At 40.4% G+C, this 21,375-nt stretch overlaps 1 pseudogene; it reads left to right on the forward strand.

The window, feature by feature from the left end:
- Nucleotides 1-18,087: 18,087 nt before the first annotated feature.
- LOC118650419 overlaps nt 18,088-21,375 on the forward strand; it is a 47,164-nt pseudogene continuing 43,876 nt past the window's right edge.

Here is a 21,375-nt window from a genome sequence, read left to right on the forward strand (position 1 = left end):
ATTGTGTAAAAACAAAAACAACAACTGATGTTTGAGTGTTAACTTTAGACCCTGAAATTTTGCTGAATTATTTTATTAGTTCTAACAGTTTCTTTGTGGAATCTTTTGGATTTTCCACATAAAATACAATGTCATCTGTGAACAGAGATAATTTTACTTCTTCTTTTTTAATCTGGATGTCTTTTATTCCTTGTTCTTGCCTAACTGGTCTGGCTAGTACTGCCAGTCCTATGTTGAATAGAAGTGGCAAGAACAGGTATCCATTAGCATCACGTGTGGCCTTTATTATGTTGAGGTAATTTTGTTAGGAACCTTGAAAAAAAACTTACCATTATAGTTAGAAACAATAATGTGTTTTCTTGCCTTCTTAAAGAGACAATTGAACATAGTTTATCCTCTTTTTGATAATTCACGGTCATCATTATAAACTTTATGTACTACTGATATATAATAGCATGATGCTATCATGGGCTGAAGTATATGTTCCCTTCCATTAAAAATCATTTGACTGCTCCAGACAGATAATAGAAGAAAAGAAACTACAAAGCAATATTGATGCAAAAGTAGTATTTGTCAGAGATCCAGAAAGGTCTTAATGTTAAATTAATAAGATATAACCATTTGTGCTTTGCAACACCATAGCAGGTTTCCCCTGCAACATTGCTATTCTAGAAACCAAAGAGTGTCACAAAACACAAGTTTATAGTGCATGGTTTTAGGCCTAATTCATGTAAGATTAAGAGAGCTGCAGACCACAATACATCATCTTTCTTTGTAGAAGCACTAACAGCTCCTAACATAGTGTGGAGCAGAGGCAAAGCTGTCCAAGAAAATCTACCGGTTTTGATCCTTGCCCCTTTGGAGTTGAGAGTGATTTTGTGCACTTGTTTAGAAAGCATTAAACAGAAATTACCCATTAGTACTTCCGTCTAAAACTGCAAAATCAATTTTGGTATACAAAGAAAAGGAACTTTTTTTGGCTTCTGAAATGAATTCTTTTTCCCCCTCTTCATTTAATATTTGTTTTGCTAATTCTTCTATGTCTCTGTTGATGGTATTTACTGTTCAGTTGCTAATGTAGTTTTTGGTCTTTAGAGCTTTTAACCTTTCATCTTTGGTAATTCAAGTGGGTTTAAGAAACCTCTTTCACTTTCCACATGTCAAAAATTGATCTTCAACTAAATTCTCTTTCAAATGGCCCCAACACTTTGTTACCTATGGTGGACTCAGAACAGAGAGTTCTGAGTCCACCATCTGTTTAGTGACCTTTTTATTTTTAATTTTTTTTTTTTTCCTTCTCTTGCCCCCCTCCTCCCATTCCATTTGGAGGAATTAAAATGTATGATTGCAGGGTACTCAGCTGGCTGCCTGGCTACCGTGACCTGTTTTCTCTCCCTCAGTTGCAGATCACAAGGCTACAGATGCCTCCTTAAAACGTTGGTGCTACCCTTTCCAATTCAGGAAAATTCTACTGGCTCCAGCTTCCACCTTTCACTTTAAATTTTTTTTTTAATTTATTGGGGTGACATTGGTTAATACAATTATACAGGTTTTAGGTATACAGTTCTACAATACATCATCTGTATATTGTATTGTGTGTTTACCATCTCAAGTCAAGTCTCCTTCTATCATCGTTATCCCCCCTTTGCCTTCTACCTCTCCCCACCCCACTTTCCCTCTGGCTATCACCATACTGTTATCTGTGTCCATGAGTCTTTCTTTGCTTAATTCCTTCATCCTTCTCACCTTTTAGTGACCTTTTTATAAGTGCTGGTTAATGTTATTTTTTCATTTTTCTTCTGGTTAATGTTGTCTCCTTTCTTTTGTTATCTTTCTTTTTTTTTCTTTTTTTTCTTCTTCCTTCTCTTTTTTGAGGAAGTATCAGGGGTCAGAGGGACAAGGGGTGTTGGACTTGGATGGATACTGAATCTGTTAAAGTCAGATGAAAAAAAGTATATTTCAAGAAGTCATATTCTTTGTTTGTTTGTTTGTTCCTTTGGTTGCAATTAAAGAATTCAATTGCTCACATCTAATTTTAAAAGCTTCAGTTGTCTGGGGATTTCAAATGGTTATTCACATTTGAATCACCAAGGTGATTTTTGCTACAATTTGTGGTAGAAATTTTAACTGTGAAGTTATTTCTCATCATGGCAAACGGCTTAACTGGGAGGCTCGATTATCCCCTCAGCCTTCAAAAAATCCCAGTGTACCAAGATTTAATCCAATTTAAATTCCTCTGTATGATAAATTCTTCAGTGACGTAATACCATCCTATTTCCAATGATATAGAAGGTGTGGAAACACTTGTTTTTACCATGTCTTTCCTTTTTTAAAAAATCTTTTTTCCAGAATTTTGCAGCACATTTGCTCAAATATAGTATCTTTGGGTGTTCTGGGTTTGGGGTTGTTGTTGTTGTTTTAATTATATCAATCTTTTTATAAAAGGATTTTGAGGTAGAGCCTAGCACATTCCATTCAAGCACTGCAGTGATTAATTCCTATTGCTGCTCAGTCACTTGTTACTTTATTTTTAGGGGCAAATTTATAGCAAGTCCTGGATCACATGTACAATGGTATTTGAAGTATCTGCAGCTGCTTACATAGCAGAAGTTCCAAGCTACATTCCTGTTGTGAATCATAGGTTTGTGAGGATCGTACCACAGTAGCAAGAAAAAGAATTGCCTTATGGAAGTGTGCGTACACTCTCACATATACACAAATCTCCGAAGGATTTCTATGTGCAAAATTGAGAGCATCCTTTAAGTGTCTTATCAGGAAGAGGTCACCTTCCAAGAATGTTATTTACATCTAGTCAAGTTGTTCTGCAATCAAAACTCTTTGATACTCCTTAATACATATATGTCTGCCTATATGTTATATAGAAATACATGTACCTATGTCTATTTGTCACATAGAAATACATGCATGTCATATAGATATCCAACTCAATTCCTCCCAATTTTGAAATTCCATGTATAGTATTCTCTATCATTGTTCATCATGGAACTGCCATTGATTGGGCAATTTGTATTAAAGAAATCCCAGTGAAGTGCTGCTGGCTGTCCTATGATGATAGAGAATTTATCAAGCTCTTTCTAGTCCAATCACCATAACATTCTTTGCATCCATATGGACATAAGTCACACAGAAATCTTTACAGTCACAGTGCTCATAATGAAAGTTAAGCATTCAAACTCTGGAGTTAGATTGCCGGGGTTTGAATCTCAGCTCTACTATTTCCTAACTGTGTAGTCTCAGGCAAGTGCCTTCATTTCTCTAAGACTCAATTTTGTCTTCTGCCTTCCTCGTAGGAGTGTTGTATGAATAAAATAAGATAATGCACATAAAAATGCATAAGACAGTTCAGGCTCTTGATAAGCCTTTAGTACACATAAGCTATTTTTGCTATCCTGAAGAAGCAAGAAAGAGGACTAGTGCTTAGGTAGCGTTCTTAACTGAGAGGAGTGGGGAGGAAAGCCATCATAGAAACAGGTGCATTGTGGAAATGAGCATATGTCTCTTCAAGTAGTATCTAGCAGAACACTTAAAATTCCTTAGTGATGGTATGATCTTTAGGGATAAAGGCCTCTTGAGCAAAGATGGTCTCCATCTCAAGGAGAAAAGGAAGATTGTCTCACATGAAGGCTGGCTAAACTTAGGGAAGAAAGTACTTACCTAGACTTACTTGGGACTGATTCACAAGTTATATAGCTGGTATATAAAATGCCTTATTCGTTTTTCTTTTTAAATATATTTTTATTTATTTCAGAGAGGAAAGGAGAGGGAGAGGGAGAGAGAGATAGAAACATCAGTGATGAGAGAGAATCATTGTCCAGCTGCCTCCTGCATGGGCCCTCTACTGGGGATCAAGCCCAAAACCTGGGCATGTGCCTTGACTGGGAATCGAACCATGACCTCCTGGTTCATAGGTCGACGCTCAACTACTGAGCCACACCAGCCAGGTGCCTTCTTTTAATCCTATGAAACAGTTTGCATTGCCAACCAATCTTAAGAAGTTTTGGGATTTTTATGCTTCCCTGGTGAGCCAAGAAGGTTATGGCAGTTTCTGGGCCATGTCAGTGTTTTTTGCAGTGGATTGATCCATGAGAGATTAGGTCGGATTTATGACCCATTCAACAAAATAATAGATTTGCGTGAAAATTTGTCTCTTTCAAGGCAACAATCACCCAGTTCTGGACCTTGGTACTAACTACAAATTCCTCACTATTGTCATTGTGTTGACACTTATTTTTTCCCCACAGGCGTACTTACCCTTCTTTATAGATCCCTCCCAAGGCCCTGGGGAGTAGCCAGCAATGTGTTTGCATGTTTCAGTAAAATCTGCAAGTAAAATATTTTAACTGCGATTGGGAAAGACTGTTGTCACATGCCCACCGAAACTTCTGCTTTGACAAGGTCCTCTCTTGCAGTGTCGGAATGGCCGTAGTGTATCCGGGGCATCTGTCCAAGGCAGTGTTTCTCCATGGCAAGACTGGTGGGAGTGATTTTGCTCTCCAGAGGACATTTGGAAATGTCTGGAGACCTTTTGGTTGTTATCACTGGCTGCATATTATTGGCATTGAGGGAAATAGGGGCACGCATGTTGCTGAACATCCTACAATGCACAGGACAGGCCCCGACCTCAAAGAATTACCTAGTCCAAAAAGTCAGCAGTGCCGTGGCAGAGAAACTCTGGGCTAAGGGGAGATTGAATAGAGGATATACTATTTAGTTTGATTTGGTGCTTATATTTATTTGGTTTGCAGTCACTTCCCTTCTTGTGTGAAAATAATGCTCCTAAAATTCACTGCACGTATTCACCCTGTGTTGTGACACAAAGGGGCAAAACAATGAGAAAGGCTGTTTTGCTCTACAAAAGTGGGAATGTGTCTGAAAATGTTCAAGTTTGTGGGTGGTAGAAAAGGAGCAAAGCTTAGAATAAACCAAAGCTAGCCTGTGAAATTCCTCTGGTCACCAGACACCTAAAATTATAAATGGAGGATTTGATTCTTATCCGCATTGAGTGCAAAAGAGACCGCTCTTTCCAGAGGATGCTCAAAAAAGAAGCAAGTGTAACTATGCACTTGCCATACATTTTTCTTTGTTCTTGGAAATTGAACAAAAAGACTTAGAATTCCTGTGTTTGTAGGGGATAGCTCTGTAGCAGTAATGTTGGGGATTTTATGCATCCCATCAATAAAACAACAAAAAACACATTTTGATTAACTGTGCTAGAGGAAAGACTGATTTATTTTTCCAGGCTCTCCACAGATAATAATATTACAAAAATATTGTTATATGTAGAGATAATAAAAATACAAAGCAAAAAATATAGAAACAAAAGTATTACAGAAGTGTGTCAGATAGTTGGTGAATAAAAATGATGTCATATTTCTAAATTTTGTGCTGTTTGTGATATTTGTCAAATTTAAAACATTTTTCTCATTCACAATACTCACCTTTATAACTGATTTTCCTTTTCCTAAAAAAGAAGCCAAAGTTGCATGAGCTTTTAGACCCCACAAAACCGCTTTGGGCTCTATAGTTTATATTTCAAAAACTTCATGTTTGTGAGCATATCGTGTGTGTGTGTGTGTGTGTGTGTGTGTGTGTGTGTGTGAAATGTATATCTAACCTTTTCTTTTCCACCAAGCTCACCGAGACCAAGTCGTCATCGACTCTCAGACTCTTATAAGTAGCCTCTGCTGGCCTTCCTGAGCCCAGACCCCACAACCTCATGTCTAGTCCATCTTGCAATCTCAGTCATTGACCTTTCAGAAAGTGCTACTGTGAACACACCACACACCCCTGAACATAGAGAAAGATCTGGAGACTGGGGATGCTTCCTTGGCAGCCTGCACAGCCCTCTATTTTGACTTCACTGCAGGGCCTTGCAATCGTCCTCCCTTCTAGTCTGAATCCTAGAATGACAGAAGATTGATTTTTATCTCAAGTGCCTAGTACAGTGCCTGTCCCAAAGCCCTGGCAACAATCAGGTGTATCTAATTCATGCATTCTGCAGACATGGAAAATCATCAATGCATACATTCTTTTAAACCAGAGGTGGGGAACGTCCTGCCCATGTGCCACATAAGGCCCACGAAATCATTTGGTCTGGCCCTGCCAAGGCATTAGGGGTGAGTTAATTAAATGTTTGACCAAATGTAGCAGGCTAATTTTTAAAAAAATATATTTTTATTGATTTCAGAGAGGAATGGAGAGAAAGGGAGAGATAGAAACATCAATGACGAGAGATAATCATTGTTCAGGTGCCTCCTGCATGCCTCACACTGGGGATCAAGCTCACAACCCAGGTATGTGCCATGACCAGGAATTGAAACGTGACTTCCTGGTTCATAGGTTGACACTCAACCACTGAGCTACAACAGACAGGCACAGGCTGATTTTTAAGTTGATAATTTAGTATGGCCCTCAAATCTATAATAATAAAAGCATAATATGCTAATTAGACTGGACAGCCAAACGACCTTCTGGACGTCATTCCAGACATCCTTCTGAATGAAGCCACAGCAGCAGGGACCGGGACAGAGGTAGTTAGGGGTAATCAAGCAGGCAGGTGAGCAGTTAGGGGTGATCAGGCAGGCAGGCAAGCAGTTAGGGGCAATTAGGCAGGCAGGCGAGTGGTTAGGGGTGATCAGGCAGGCAGGCAGAGTGGTTAGGGGCAATGAGGCAGGCAGGAAGAGTGGTTAGGGATGATCAGGCAGGCAGGCAGAGGGATTAGGGACAATCAGGCAGGCAGGTGAGCAATTAGGGGCAATCAGGCAGGCAGCAGGCGAGCGGTTAGAAGCCAGCAGTCCTGGATTGCGAGAGGGATGTCTGACTGCCAGTTTAGGGCCTAAACCAGCAGTTGGTAATCCCCCAAGGGGTCCTGGATTGCGAGAGGGTGCAGGCTGGGCTGAGGGACACCCCCCCTACCGTGCACAAATTTTGTGCACTGGGCCTCTAGTGATGTTATAAATATCCAAATGGCCCTTGGTAGAAAAAAGGTTCCCCGCCCCTGTAAAACAATCCATGTTGCTATCCACAGTGTCCTGCAACTTCATGGCTACTCTTTGAAGAGTCTGCTGCATTTTGCAATTTAGCCTTTTATAGGTACAGCTGGCTCAAGTATCTGATCAAAGAGAAAGGAAACACAGGGCCTCCTGCTAGCTGGCTGGCTGGCAGGGGCAATTGGTCACCAATAGGACATCCCTAAAGCAGTTCTGTCCTCCCTGCTAGTAATGACCCCTCACTGAGCAAACAACTGTCTGTCCCTTGGTTCTTACCCACACTCAACCCTTGTCAGGATGTGCAGGGACTTGCTTGGAAGAGACCAGCTCCCATGTGGGCAGATGGGCAATGTGGGCAAATGCCTGAACATTCAAGGTCGAGTCAGACAGAAGAGGAGGAAATGACTAAGAAGGAATAAGGAAAAGGGCTTTTCAAATAACAGTGGGAAAGGGACTGTGCCTATGCAAATATTACAGGTAAAGTAAAACTGTTAACACATCATTCTTTTCCAGAAGTGCTTAAAAGGCTGAATTCCCCATAGAGGTAATAACTTTGCATGTGTGTGTGCACTTGTGCACGCCACACGCACAGTTTCCCTTGCTGGAAAAGAAAAACTTTGCTGGGAGCCAAATTTGAGCTAACAACTGGAACATGAAGGAGCAATTAGTATATTCATGAATTCTTATATTTACCTTTTAATTCCAAGGGCTGCTTATTTGTTTTGCTAATAGATTCAGGCCTTGATTACAGCTCATTGATGGTCATTAATAGATGCCTGGAGTTTACAAGTATGTTTAAGTTTCACAAGTCTTGAGTTGAAGAAATTCAGGCGGCCAATGCTTTAAATACTAACCCTTTCAATAAAGGCCCAAGGCTTTACTTAGATTAACCAACAGCAATTAACAATTATAATCAAGGGTAAACGGAAAGTGAGTTCATTAATTTGTTAATTGTGCTGCTCAACTACGCATATTACCTTTTCAAACATACTTTTAACAGGTATATTATTTTAAATGTTTGGAAATCATCAAACTAAGATCTGTGAGAAAACCCCAGCCCAGCTTTTTTTTTCTTTTTTTTTTTTTTTCAGGAAAAGCCAGCTCTTGACCTTTCCAGCAAAATCCTCCTTTTAGTGATGCATTTATTCCTAAAATTGATTCTCTTAAAATCTTCTTGAGTTTCTGAAACTTACAGCCATGTGCATTTATTATCCTGAATCAATGAAACCAATAAAAAAATTGCAATAACTGGAGAGAGTATAGTTCACTCTCTTTGAACTTTATTGTTGCTTGACATGACCCTCTTTCAATTTGACATTTTAACAACTTGGAAAAATATAGATTATAGGGGCTTGGCCGAAACAGCAAATGTTTTCTCAACTAATCCCCTGAGAATTAAGCCATTTAATTTTAGTGTACAGAAAAAGTGATAAATTACTTGGGATTATACCTCAAAGGTGTAAACTCTATGCAGATGGGTTGCAAAATGATAGTGAGAGAGTAAATCTGAACTGCAAATATGAAAGACTATTTGGACATTGACCTTCCTTACACGTTAGGAAAGCCATGCATGCCTCAGTGCCCATTTCAAACCTTTAGTTGGAGGTCATGCATCAGTTCACGTCAAAGCAGGATGAAATCTGATTTTTAAAATCAAATTATTCCAGTGACTTGGTCAAAGGTTATTGGTTAGATACGTTGAATAGCTATGTTAAATATTATTCATCTCATGATAGGAACAACTTTAATCTCTGTTTATTATGTATGAACTATTGTAGCCAAGGACCAAAGGTATATAAAATCCCAAGGCCAAAAGCACCTCTAGGGAACAGGAATGGTAAGTTATTTCTTTGATAGACGTGGTAGCCAAATACAATAAAACTTGACTATACATTTGTATTCAACTTACTCCGTGCAGCTCTCAGGAGCCGCAGGGAAATTCTATGGATAGAACAAACACCCCAGTATTTTGTAATCCCTGACAAAGTGTACACCACACAGTATTGCCTTTAGTAAATCCACTTCAAAGCCCAAATTTATATCATCTCATTATTTCAATATATAGTGTGTTTTGTAAAAAGATACCCATGTAATTTCAACTGTGCTCAGTTTGAAGACAGGCTCCAAAATTTCACTCATGTGGACAGAGTAATGTCTCAAATGCACAAGCCTTCTCCTGTGTGTACTATTTCATCAGCTCTGCCATCTCTAGTGTCAAGCTGGCCCGTAAGATTTGTTGTTTCTTTAAAAGATTATTCTTACAGAATGTAAAATGCAATTCACTTTAAGTTAATTATCTGCATAATCAAAATCATTTCGTAACTCTAAGAACCCTCTCTCCTGTTTTAAAAATGCTGAGCAGTTTGATTGTAGGTTTAACATTCACAGAATGTGGCAGTAAGCTACAAACTTTCCTTTTTATCTCCTTTATAACACACCGTCTGATAAATTTTTGAATTCGTTGAGCCACTCTATTCCTTTCATTTTTCCTTTTCCCACAATTAAGTTGTAAAATAATTGCCATGATCATTAAGGATCCATATACTTTATACATTCAAAGTGTTTTGCAATTATTTATTTTACAAAGTACATTGTTCTGTAAGTCAAGTTTTATCATGGCTTATGTTATTCTAAGAACCATGTTCAACATGATCAGATTAGCAGGTGGGATATCAATTCTAGAGACAAAGGTTGCTCTTTATTCAATATGCACACCCGTTATTTATTTGTGTCCTTTTGACCTTTGTGCAGCCTAAACAAGTCTTTACTTTCTCAAGAGCCAGAAGAATCTTAGAGTAGACCAAGAGAAGTGTTTGGGTACCACAGAGACAGCTTGTGAAGCACCCTTAATGGGGTCTGAGAACTATTGCCACTCAGGGCACCCAACTTTCAGTATTTACCCCCCTAGTTCCTCTCTATTAGAAACTGGTCGATTGTTATAAAATCATGAAAGAAACCCAAGTGGCTCTAAATGTTCTCTATGCTGAACAAGCATCTACAGGGGAGATCTTGGCATTTCCAGGTGACATATATCTATATGTATAAAAAGCCAGGCACCGGAACACCAGAACGACCAGTCATTATGACGCCCACTTCGGCCAGTGAACCAGCCCTATCAGGGGGTGGGGCTGGCCAGCCAACCTCCCACGGCCCCTCCCCCGAGCCAGCCCCACTCCTGATCACACCCTCCACCCCAAAAAGAGGGCAGGGTCAGCCAACTTCCTGCATCCCCTCCCCACAGCCAGCTCTAACCCCAACCAGCCTCCCCACTCCCATCAGGGGAAGGGCCCACTGGCCAACCACCCATGGCTCCTCCCCCAGGCCACTAGCCCCCAATCAGCTCCCCCACCCCATTTGGGGGCAGGGCTGGCTGGCCCACCACCCACAGCCCCTCCCCACAGCCAGCCCCACCCCCAATCAGCCCACACCACCCCGATTGGCCTGAAGCCCCTCCCCCCAGCTAGCTCCACCCCTGATCAGCCCCACACACACCAATCCGGGGTGGGACTGGCTGGCCAACCTCCCATGGCCCTTCCCCAAGCTGCTGACCCCTTATCTGCCCCCCCACCCCATTTGGGGATGGAACTGGCTGGCCCACCACCCACAGCCCCACCCTATGGCCCACCCCCAATCAGCCCCCCTTCACTGGGCCTCTAGTTTATATATATAAATGTCAGACCTCTCTGTTTTGGTCCAAAGGTAGTATGTCTCACATTCTTTCTTTGCAGAAAACGGGTGCAGATCCATGAATTTATTCTTATCCTCATATTTAGAGAGCCTTTTTTTGCCATTGCTGCCACATTGGTCTCTAAACTCTCTTCCTTTAGGACTGACATCCATTCCCCATCAGATCCCTCCTACCAATAGAATGAAGACAGATATGCCCCTTCCCTTTTCCAGACCCTGCCTTGCCAAGTAAGATTGTAGCTATTGCGGGGTCAGGTCCATCTTGAAACGGTAGTGTGAGGAACAAAGCAAGAATGCTATGTAATGTCATTGCTCCCATATAACACAACAGAAAGTCCTGTCTGCCTTAGGTGTCTGCAACAAGAGTGTCCCCTGAAAAGGCTCTCTTTTTCATGGTTGGTCTCTTTAGATGCCACACACACACACAATTGTGGCTTTTTTCTTTAATCTATCAGTCCTGTTCCCTCACCCCAATTCCTCCCTTAAGAAATGCAACACTCCCTTTTTCCAACAAGAAGAGATTCTACTCCTAAGTCCTTCCTGCATTCAGCCAAGTCAAGCAACACCTCCAGCCCTGGCTAACACATCAGGTAGGTCTCTATTGTAGATGGGGGGTTGGGGTGGGAAAGAACCCTCCTATTCTGAGCAAAAGTGAACATATAGGCTCTAAGTCCAGTTCAGTCTTGCTACCAGAGACAGCTATAACTGATTCCTTTACTAGAAATGTCAACTAAGAAGAGGTAAGCACACCTCACCAAAGAGAACAACAATATTTTTCTTGGACAAAGCACAGTCTAATGTCACATTGAGTTAAAAATAGTTCTCCTGCTAACCCGGCTTTAGTCTTGCCCCTTTTAGTAAAATTAGCCTGCATTATTAAGTGAAGAAATATAACCTACTTCCCTACCTCCATCATCCCCCAAATACTTTATTATGCCAAATAAATAAGTAGGTTGGTAAGTAGGTGGACAGGAGAAGACAGACAAGCATCTTTTTTTTTCTGCTTCTTTGTCTGTGCGGTAACATTCTTTTTCCATTGTCAATTCAGGGTTTTGTTGGTTAGATCAATTATATTAATCTTTCTTGAACACAGAGATTGATCCAATGGTTTATTTTCTATGTATCTATGTATCTATGTCTACCTAGTATATATATATATATATATATATATATATATATATATATATATATATATATATATATCTCCATATCTACATCTCCTCTACTAAAATTTCAGGCACAAAGGATTATGTAAGCCTGAACTGCCAGGGTCCAACATTCCAAAATAAGCAAAAAGTTTGCCTGGGAGTAAAGCCAGCACAGATAAAAGCACAATGAAAGATGAAGAGAGAGGTATAAACATATATACACTTGATAATTGCTTATATCTCTGAGAAGCCACAAATTTCCTTTCTGCTATCCCTAATCTGAGTTTGAGTCTAACACTTGAGAAACTTTTGACTGGGAAAGATTATACCCAGATGCTAACAGTGGCACCCATGAAGTTTGTGTTTTCTGCTTTATCTGTATTTTCTTTTTTTCTTTCCTTTTTTATAATGACTTTCTCTTGCCTGTGTGATAAAAACAACTCATATACAAATAAAACATATTATATATAAAATTGAGTAGAGCTGGGGAGCTTATAGAAATAGGTGATCCAGAGGAACACCCCATCCTCTGAATCCCTATTCTTATGATGGAAATGCAGCAACCTCCTGTACAAGATTCCTCCACAGCACCTCTCCAGTTTGGTTCTAGCAGCTCTGTATTTACCTGCCTTATCTCTAGACAGCTGGTCCCTAGGGCAGCGGCCAGGTCTTGTTAATGTTGCAATCTTAAAACCCATACCTAACACAAGTCATCACTCGTTATGGTTTTGTTGACACTCTGACAAGAAGCCACTCAAAATATTTATAATCTGAGGACACCAAGATGGAGGCATAGGTAAACAACAGAAATTGCTGCCTCCCACAACAACTTCAAAAATACAACGAAAAGACAAAACGGACATCATCCAGAACTACAGAAAGGCTGGCTGAGTGGAAATTCTACAACTGGAAGGAAAGAGAAAAGCACACTGAGACCCAGAGGAGCTTCGGAAGTAAAGTGCAGAGGTACGGAGGCTGGAGCGCGTGCAGAAAGGGGCTGGCACCTGAGGACACGGCTGTTTTTTTTAATCGGGAGGGAGTCACAAGCTCCCGACTTCTCTGAACTCTGGTTCCAGGAAGTCTCTGGGGACCCAGGACTCATATGGGAGAAACTGGACTGTCTGGGAGTGGGCAGAATTCAGAACTTGAGGGAAGCTTTCCCTCAGAGGTGCTTGCAGCAATTACAGGGACACTGAGACGCGGGGCCCCTTAGGGCAGGGCTGAGGATCAGCCATAGCTGCTTGCTCTGCCCTTTGATTCCCTGAGACCCCGCCGCACCCAGGCTGCGGCAGAGGCTTTTGCATATGAATGCCCTGGCCCTTTGCAACCTGAAAATTACCTAACAAATTGCAGCTGGGCCAGACAGGCCCAGAACTTCCAAGAGAAGGCCAAGGCCCCATACCAGCTTGCATTGCTTCACGGCTGGGCCTCATCTGGGCACCTCCAAACTCCAAAAAATGAAGGGGAATCTGCAGTTCTTTTCGTAGCTCCTGCTGGGTAACCTCAGGCAGAGGCTGAATTAGCAGCTCCTTAGATCCAAGAGCCAGTGTACCCAGTGGCCATAGTGGGACCATCCAGATTACAACTCCTCAGATCCATAAGGGACACACTCAGGGGGCAGACTCGGTGAGCACCAAAGCCCCACTGAAGCAAGTCTTGCCCCAGAAGGGTGTCTCCAGCACAGAAGTTCTCCCACTGCAGACACAGCTGATTCTCACTGCCAATTGGCCTGGAGGTCAATCCTCCCAGTGATCCTACAACAATCAAGGCATAACTACAACAAGACTGTGCACAAAGCCCACAAGGAGGTGCACCAAGAGTGTCCACCTCAGGTAATTGGGGAGGCTGAGCCACTGGGCCCTACAGGACACCTAGCACACAAAACCACTCTACCAACACAGGGAAGCATAAAAAATGTGGAGACAAAGAAACAGGTCACAAATGACAGAAATGGAGGAAAGCAAACTACTGGATATAGAGTTCAAAACCACGTTTATAAGGTTTTTCAAGAATTTTATGGAAACCGCCGATAAATTTAGTGAGACCCTGGAGGATATGAAAAAAGACCAACTAGAAATTAAGCATACACTGACTGAAATAAAGAATAATATACAGAGATCCAACAGCAGAAAAGAGGATCCCAAGAATCAAGTCAAAGATTTGAAATACGAAGAAACAAAAAATACCCAACTGAAAAAGAAAAAAGAATCCAAAAAATATGAAGATAGTGTAAGGAGCCTCTGGGACAACTTCAAGCATACCAACATCAGAATTATTGGGGTACCAGAAGAAGAGAGAGGGCAAGATATTGAAAACCTATTTGAAGAAATAATGACAGAAAACTTCCCCTACCTGGTCAAAGAAATAGACTTACAAGTCGAGGAAGCACAGAGAACCCCAAACAAAAGGAATCCAAAGAGGACCACACCAAGACACATCATAATTAAAATGCCAAGAGCAAAAGATAAAGAGAGAATCTTAAAAGCAGCAAGAGAAAGACAGTCAGTTACCTACAAGGGAGTACCCATACGACTGTTAGCTGATTTCTCAACAGAAACCATGCAGGCCAGAAGAGAGTGGCAAGAAATATTCAAAGTGATGAATTCCAAGAACCTACAACCAAGATTACTTTATCCAGCAAAGCTATCATTCAGAATATAAGGTCAGATAAAGAGCTTCACAGATAAGGAAAAGCTAAAGGAGTTCATCACCACCAAACCAGCATTATATGAAATACTGAAAGGTATTCTTTAAGAAGGGGAAGAAGAAAAAGGAACTCTTACCATTTGCCACAGCATAGATGGAACTGGAGAGCATTATGCTAAGTGAAATAAGCCAGTCAGAGAAGGATAAATACCACATGATTTCACTCATTTGTGGAATATAATGAACAACATAAACTGATGAACAAGGACTGATCCAGAGACGGAGAGGCATTGATTGGACTGTAGGGCCTTGGAGGGAAGGTAGGGGAGGGTGGGGGTAAGGGGGAAAGATCAACCAAAGGACTTATACGTAAGCATATAGGCCTAACCAATGGACACGGACAACGGGGGGGTGATGGCATGAGCGGGGGCGGGGGGGGGGGGGTAGGGGGCAACCTGGGGATAAAGACACATATGTAATATTTTAATCAATAAAAAATATATTAAAAAAATAAATAAATAAAAGCTAAAAAAAATATTTATAATCTAACAAGAAGCACACAGAGAAGGGCATGTGCACCTTTCAAAGAATCTTTGACAAAGTTGACCATTTCAGTCCTTACAAGAAATAGATGAAGGAGAAAATCTAGTGAGGAGAATTACTCCCATTCTTTTCCAGTGCTATGTCTAAAGCAATGCCATCCAATTGAAATATAATTTAAGCTACATATGCATTTTTAAATGTTCCAGTAGCCATATTTTAAAAACAGTTAAAATTTAATAGTCTATTTCATATAACCCAATATATCCAAAGGTCTTATAATTCTGACATATATTGATGAAACATAGCTATTTTACATTATTTATTTGTACTCAGCCTTTGAAATTGTGATGTGTATTTTACACTGACAGAGCATCTGTCAGACTAGCCCCAATTTTTTAAAACATATTTTTATTGATTTCAGAGAAGAAAGGAGAGGGAGCGAGAGATAGAAACAACAATGAGATAATCATTGATCGGCTGCCTCCTGCACACCCCCCACTGGAGATTGAGCCCACAATCTGGGCATGTGCCATAGGAATCAAACCTGGGACCCTTCACTCCACAGGCCGCCGCCTTATCAATTGAGCCATACCAGCTCAGGCAGACTAGCCCCATTTAAGTGCTCAATAGTCACATAGGATTAGTGACTCCATACTGCAGAGCAGCATTTTATACAATTAAAATTCCCACAATATGTGTAGTTGAGTAATATGTCCTTCCATGACCCAATATGACAGTCTCTGGGCAGTTTATTGCACTCTGGAGGCCTACCTCCAAAGGCAGCTGTGCCTTTTTCCCACTGGAGACCTGGAGTGAAGAGGTAAGCAGTGATATGTAGATGCCATCTCCAGCTTCCAGCAACCCAGAGTGAAGGCTCAAGACAATTCAGTTCAATGTTGAACCACTATTCTCTTTTCTTTCCCAAAGAACCCAGTCTCATCAAACCACCAACACTTCTCCAGCCTTTACTATCATTTTTTCTAAAGGAAATTCTAGGAAATATAAGCAAATGTGGAATCTCTGAAGCCCAAGTGAAATGAGAAATCAAAAAGGGAAAGATGCACCTTCAATGGCCCTTGAACATCTCATTCCAGAGCGTTCTAAAAATTAGACTTCGGAGGCAACGTTTCTTTCAAATAGAGAAATGTCATTTCACTGTCAAATGGAAGAATGAAGATTTCTTGTCAGAAATCCCTTTATTTTCTCTAAGTGTGAAAGGTTCAGAGCAAGAAGTAGGAAAAGTTTTCCTGGCCTCCACGTATGATTGCTGACATGTGGTGCTACCTCCGAGGACAAGCAGAAAAATCTTAGATGCCTTAAGGAAATCTTCATGCCTAGGGTAGAGTTTCTATTTGGAAGATTTCCAGAAAACCATGTAGCTGAAGACATTCACGTCATTAACGGCCTCAATGTTTTCCAGGCAAGGTGAGGGGGCTGCCCCACCATCCAATTTCCTCCTAAGTGCACAGTCATCAGAGCAGCAGAAAGACAGGCCTGCCAGCCTCAGATAAGGACTGGACCTTGTTCGGGTGAATGATCCCAAATCCAGATATCTCTTTTAGGTAAGAGGAGGTTTTCATGAAAGCACCTGATGCATAACTCCTACCATTAATTTATGGCTCTCAGGTGGGTTTAAGTATTTTTTCACCAAGAGGTGGGAGAAGAGAGAGAATGAAAGAATGAGAAGTTGAAACTGGTGTTTTCCATCACAGAACTAGAGCTCCAAATTCTGGAAGGAATCTGGACAGCTCAGCCACTCTCTGCCTCTGGTACACTCAATACTATATTTAAATCATTTCAAATTGATGAGAACACCTTATTTTTTGTAAAGACCTCTAGAGGGGATAACATTCCCTCAGTAAATTATCCCCTGATCCTCACTCAGTGTGATTTAAATACCAACCAGAGCTATTAACAGCCTCTCTGTGCCTTTAACACACAGTCACTGGGTTCCTATTAAGTGCAAGGCCCATGCTGAGGGGATTTAAAGGGGAAGGAGGCAAGCGCTGGGCTCCACACACTAGCAGTTCAGTAAGGAAGATAAGCCTCCTACATAAATAATCACAATCCAAGGTAGAAAGTGCTAAGTGCAATAAGATAACATGCTGGGACAGATCAGAGGACAGAACTCTTTGTCCCCAGGGAAGAATGGAGAACAGCTGGCCTCCATTCTTCTTGTTTGTCCTGGGTAATCTCTCTTCCTCACTTTTTATTTGCTCTTTTACATCATCTCCTAAGGCAGTCAGTACTTTGAGATATATGGAAGACACTGTACAAGTTGGGAACATATCCTATCTGATAGTAGAATGTTCTCTCTGGGGATGAGTGTGGCTACTAGACACTGGCCAGCTGCCCACATGGTCACTCCACCTGTCCCAGAATTTTCCTTTCTCTCGCCAATTTTGTGACCCACCTGCTATATTAAAACTGAGATCATAGATCACAATTACTAAACAGTGTATTTTTTAGCTAATTTGATGTTACATAACATCTCTTTTCTCTCCCACTATCTTGTGTCTTTCTCTGATCCCATAGGAGCACCAAGGAGGGTATTTGTCACAGAGGACACTGATGTTCTCACATTACTTGGTGTGCTTGTCTTGCCTCCCTCGTGGGGTATAGTCTTAAAAATAGAGAGACTTCATTGTTAATCCTCTTCTGTTTTTCTTTCTGCCAAACTCTGTGGCTCTTAATGAAAATATCTGTTTTTGTCAGAAGAAATCAGAACTATGGCTCTGAGAATTTAAGAGACTTATTCAAATTCATACAACTACTAGTGATGGCATGGGGATTTGAACTCAGATTTTCCATATCTGTTCTTTCCACTATGTAATGCTTCCTCTGCACTATCAGGTCTCCCAACAACGCTGTGTGCTCCTGCAGGACAGACCATGACCAATTTAGCACAGGAAATAAGAAACGTTATACCTGCTTAGAGGTGTTTTGACTGCCCTGATACAGACTCCTGGAGACTAGTCTTTATATTATTTTATTTACCCCACAATGTGCTTTCCCCTCTGGTTGAGTGCGGGAATGTGTGTGCTTTAACCTACATGAAGAACAAAATCAAGCAGATATGGGAGGTGGTGAAGAAAAAAACAGAAAGGTGAGTAAAAATACCTGATCAAGGTACAAACCCAAAACTATTAGATGTTCTGAACACACGAATGTTACTTTTTATTTCTCCTGAAATAATACTATAGAACCGGAGTTTCATCAAGAAACAGCATAGGTGATGAGAGTGCTAGCACCCCAAACAGCTAGCGGAGGAGAAGCCCACCAGGTCTACAATCCACCCAGATCCTGACTTAGACCCTCCAGGTCAGAACAGGCTGCACACAAGGACAGGCCACAAAAGTTCATGGAACAAATTCAGGACCTGTTTAAGCTTCAGACCCAGGGTCAAAGTTCATGAGGAGTAGGGAAGATTTGGTCTCATTCATGGTTTTTCATTTTCGAGGGCAGAGCTGGCCAAAGCAAGAGAAGCTGCCTGCCCTGCTGTGCTTTAGGTGCCCAAGGCTCCATAAACTGGAGGCGTTTTTCTTTTAAAATAAAGAATTCAAGAAAAGGAAAAGATATCCCATAACAAGAGTAGTGACCAATAGAGTTGGTAAAATTTACAGTTAAGGCTAAACAACTGTTGTTAATGAAATGGTGAAACTTGACACATTTGTTTGAAAAGATGAGGAGAGTTCTTGAAATTGAAAGTATATAATATAAAATAATAATGCTCTGAAACAAAAAGTTCAGATTATTTCAACAATTTCTGGGTATTGGGAAGTTGTGTTAAATTTCTTCATTTAACCCAGGGAATATCCATACTTTTTCATTCTTTTTTTTTTTAAATATATTTTTATTGATTTCAGAGAGGAAGGAAGAGGGAGAGAGAAATAGAAACATCAACGATGAAAGAGAATCATTGATTAGCTGCCTCCTGCACACCCTACACTGGGGATCGAGCCCACAACCCAGGTATGTGCTCTGACCAGGAATTGAACCATTATCTCCTGGTTCATAGATCGACGCTCAACCACTGAGCCATGCTGCCCAGGCCATACTTTTTCATTCTTGATGTTGGTAGAGAACTATATATGTATATTAAGTTGAACTTAATCATAAAAAATAGAAATGGAATGTATAACTTTGAATCACTAGAGGGGAAAAAGAAACTAAGTTAAGTGCAATGGTAAGGTAAAATTGTTTAAAATAATGCATGCTAAACAATTTTTGTCAAAGCTGACCTGGTATTTTCACTTTCACTTGTATTCACTTGTATTAAGCTCTCAAAAATTTTATAGGATTTTTAAAATGTAAATAAAGTATAATGTTTAAAATATTTTTAATGAAATAAGACCAGACATTTAAAATAAGGAGAATCCTGAAAGGTTTAGTCCATAGAGGGTATGGCTTCCTCTGGGTTAAATTTATCTTTTTGAAAGAAGGGATGAGGGATGTGCTGCCGTGGAGTTTGACAACACATGCCTGGTTTCATCACAGGAAAAAATATATAGTCTTGTTTGGGAATGTTCCTAGATCAAAAGTTAGGTGTGAATTGAGATTCTGAAGACAGGCCCTGGTCCTTCACATGATAATTAAACTCTCAGTGTAAGAAATAACAAGACTTGAAAGTCTGGAGTTGAGACCAGAGGGAAGAAGGAGAATAAAGAGGAAGATTACAAACCAGGCAGCCTGCTTAAAACAAGTAGAGTATGAAGTTCTCAAGGACCTTTAATAATATATATTTAATTTTTATGATCTATAACTCAAACTTCTTTTAATGAAACAACTGTACTGCCCTAAACTTCAGCGGACATCTGCTATACAGCTTTGGAATGTGGAGAAGAAGGACCTGGGCAGCACCCTGTGTGGGGGACAGTGTGTGTAGAAGGAATTTGGGTGAACCATGAACTGAGCTCATCAGCAGAAGCAGGCACCCAGCCAGAAGAGGCCCGGAGAAAGGAGGTGCCCTATTCCCTTGATTCCCTAAGGCATTCAGAAGGACTGTCTTTCATTGACTATGGAACAAAAGATTTGAGCCAAATTTCAAAGGACGGTTTGAATATAGAATGTATATTCTCTCATCAGGAAAACTGAAGATCAAAATTTGGACACTAGAGATTTTCTATAATAATACCAAAATTAACATTACCAAATAAAATATAAAGCCCCAACACAATTTTTAACTAAAAAAGAGAAGAGATAAGAAATGTTTTATATTAGTTTAGGTAACAAAATAAGTTTATAAAGAAAGGTAAAGAATTCTAGATTTCTAGATAACTATAAAATACTGAGTCTTCATCCAGAAAAGTAAAAGGGTAATAATGCTTAAAAGGTTAAAGTTATGATATGAAATAAAAGGTCTTACTAATTAACAGATAAAATATCATCTTCTATTGGAAATAGATTTAAAACAAGCACTGTAAATCTAAAACATAGTTGATAGTAATTTAAGGATTGGATGATGAAAAGGAAACAGTAAATCATGTAAGGATTATCCCTGATAATATAGTGGTTCATTTTGATATTACCTGATGAAGGAAATGAATGAGTCAAAAGAATAGGAATTTCTGGTTGATGAGAGAGCAAGGCTGAATGTACTCCAACCAGTAAAAACAGAAAAGAAGCAAGAGAACAATAAGAAGAGGCCCTCTGATGATTCAAGTAACGATTAGCAAATACCTCAAGATTCCCAGTCCTGTGAGCAAGAAGCTGTCCAGAATAGCTGAAGGGCGGAAATCCTGCCACCTCCACAAACCGAAACAATTCTAAGGCCCTCCCTTTACAAGGGTGTGTGATAGGCCAAACTTGCCTCATGGAAAATGGCTTGACATGATGCCTGTATGAATTCCATCTAACCTGTTGGACCTAGAAGCCTCGAGAGGAAAGTTCCTTTCCTTCTTCTGAATCTTAAACTCTCACCTTCAGAGCGAGGTCACCTGTGTTTTCACTTGCTTATCACGCCACTGAATGCCTGCTTTATAGGCATCAAATGTACCTGTGCAGAGTCCATGCTTTTCTCTTCCCACTGCACCAGGTTCAGTATGGGACATACCCTACATGTTCAGTAAACACTCAGAGACAGCTTATTAAATGGTCTGAATATTTTCAAAAATTATTTCCTCCCACTTAGGATCAGAAAATCAATCAAAGGCATTTTTGTCAATTATATCTCAATTACAAAAACCAAATATTCTTCCCTCATTTAGCTTACATTCTAGTGAGGGGAGACCGACAATAAAGTAATAAGCATTAGTGAGCAGAAATAAAGACATTTGTTTGCCCTGGGTCGCGCTTGTAGTTTTCCTTCACTTAGGCCTTGATTCCTTATCTACATAAGGAAG

The sequence above is a fragment of the Myotis myotis genome, unplaced genomic scaffold (genome assembly GCF_014108235.1).
Source record: "Myotis myotis isolate mMyoMyo1 unplaced genomic scaffold, mMyoMyo1.p scaffold_m19_p_3, whole genome shotgun sequence".
In the NCBI taxonomy this organism is placed as follows: Eukaryota; Metazoa; Chordata; class Mammalia; order Chiroptera; family Vespertilionidae; genus Myotis; species Myotis myotis.